We start from the raw sequence: 2478 nt of genomic DNA, 5'->3' as shown, positions 1-2478 counted from the left end.
CTGCACTTTGTTGTGTCTGATCTTTCATAGATTTAGGTCATTGAACCTGTCTTGGTTTTATTCTCTCTTGTTTTTCCTCCCAGCTTTTCTGATGCCTGTACAGTTCACACTGTGTCCTATCGCCATATCCTCTGTTGTAGGCTGATTTCCTGTAGTGTATAAGGCAAGTAAAGGGCACTGAACAGAAAACTACGATTAGAGTCCTGATCATACACTTAAATAGTTATGCAATGATGGCAAATGATATAACCCCTCAGGAGCTAAGTATCCCCATCTGTAAAACTAAGGGATTAAACTAGAACTCTATGATCATTTTCATCTTGAATACCCAAGAATTCTGAACAGGACCTCAATATCTGTTCAGTAAGGTAGCTGGTGGCCTGGACCTGAGTTCCGTTAACCTGTTGAGTTGACTGGCATTAGGAATATTTGCCTTACTTGCATAGTGGAGACTGATCTCCCAGGACTTTCTTCCAAGTTTGCTTATGGCAGAATGTGACCTGTGGAATAGGGCTGTGGCATCACTTAGAAGCTTGTTAGAAATGCAGAGTTTTAGGCAACCTCAAGAACTACTGTATCGAAGTCTGCATTTTAAACAAGTCTCCAGGTAGTTCCTATGCACATTAAACTTTTAGAAATGAGGGCTTAGACATTTTGTGAAATAGGCTTGTATCCAAGTCAGCCATTTAGACAGGCCCTGTCGATTTAATGATAGAACAGACAGCTTTCTCAAGACCATGAAACTTGTAGAACTACACTCTGCCCACAAAAAGATGGCCCTTTGCATTTATTATGCAAAACATTTGTTATATTTATTGTTCACTTCCCTTTTCTCACCCTTCAGCTTCCAAATTAAGCTAGTGCTTTGGGACTTTTAAAGCAAAGGACGAAACGACGACGACGACGACGACGACAAAAAACAGTCTTAGTTTTGTCTTCTTTGAAATGCAGAATCAACTACAGTTTTAAAACAGCATGGTTTTCTTTGTCCATTGAATTCTCATGCTATAAAACGTAGTACCAACTAGAAATTCCTCAAATCACAAGCATTAGTTTTCATAATCAACGAAGATGTTTTGGCACATTCATTGTAGCCCACTTTCAGGGCCCGTGCTTCATGTTTTCCTAAAAGCATGTTTTAGGAAAACATGAAGCACCATCTGTGCTTTCAGGAACTGATAATCTGGGCAAGGAGCCCAGGAGAGAAGCTACTCTCATCTCCCTTTGGTTGTTCTCACCCTGCAGTTGTTTCCTGGCTGCTGCAGACTTGGCCACAAGAAAGATGACAGATAGCATTGCCTCAAGATTCTCCCACTCGAACTGAGCCCAGTGCCTCCCATGCAGGGCACCCTGTTCTATGTAGACTTATTAATGAAACCCATTACCTATTTTCCCCAATTCCAACATAGTCATTTAGCATTTAGCATAGCCAGTCAACAGCATTTGCTGTTTCTCTCTCAACTCCCAGCCATTGCTTCCTTAAATACAGTCCATCTGCTTGAAGAATCTGATTGACCAGAAGAAAAGCAAGGAAAAACCCCAAGCAGTGACCTAACTCCACTTATTGTTTTGCCTTTCAGTTCTATGAGTTTTTGCCTCACATATTTTAAGGTCCTCTTGTTAGGTGCATACACATTTAGCAGTATCATATATTCTTAGAGAATTGACCCTTTTATCATTATGTAATATTCACTTTTTTCCCTGATGATTTTCCTTGTTCTGGAATCTGCTTTGTCTGAGATTAATATAGCCACTTCAGCTTTCTTTTGATTAGTTGTTAGCATGGTATATATTTCTCCATCGTTTTACTTTTAACCTCTTTGAGTCTTTATGTTTAAAAGTGGGTGCCTTGTAGACAACATATACTTGGGTCTTGTTTTTTTATCTACTCTGACAATCTCTCTTTTAATTGGTGTGTTTATATCATTCATAGTTAAAGTAATTATTAATATAATTAGATTAATATCCACCATTTGTTTTTTTAAATTTTTCCCTCTTATCTTCACTAGTTTTAATTAGGCATTTTGTGTGATTTCGTTTTATCTCCATTATTAATATATCAATTATATATTTCTAGTATTTTTTTAGTCATTGCCCTAGAATTTGCAATCTATATTGAAAACAATCTTAAGTCCACCTTGAAATAACACTATACCACTTTATGTGCAGTGCAGGTACCTTATAATAATTTTCCTAATTCCTCCCTCCTATCCATTGGGGAATTGTTGTTGCTCATTTCTCTTATCCATATATTATAATTATCCAGTGCTTTATTATTATTACTTTAAAAGGTTATCTTTTAAATCAATTTAAAAATTTACTTCACTTTTATTTATTTCTTCTCCAATACTCTTTCTTCTTCATGTAGATCTGAGTTTCTGACCTATAACATTTTCCTTCTTCCTGAAGAATTCCTTTTAACATTTCTTGTGCAGAACAGGTCTGCTGGAAATGGATTTCTCTGGTTTTTGTTTGGAA

This window comes from Equus asinus, chromosome 20, assembly GCF_041296235.1.
Source record: "Equus asinus isolate D_3611 breed Donkey chromosome 20, EquAss-T2T_v2, whole genome shotgun sequence".
Taxonomy (NCBI): Eukaryota; Metazoa; Chordata; class Mammalia; order Perissodactyla; family Equidae; genus Equus; species Equus asinus.
The sequence above is the reverse complement of the archived record's forward strand: the minus strand, read 5'-3'. Positions refer to the sequence as shown.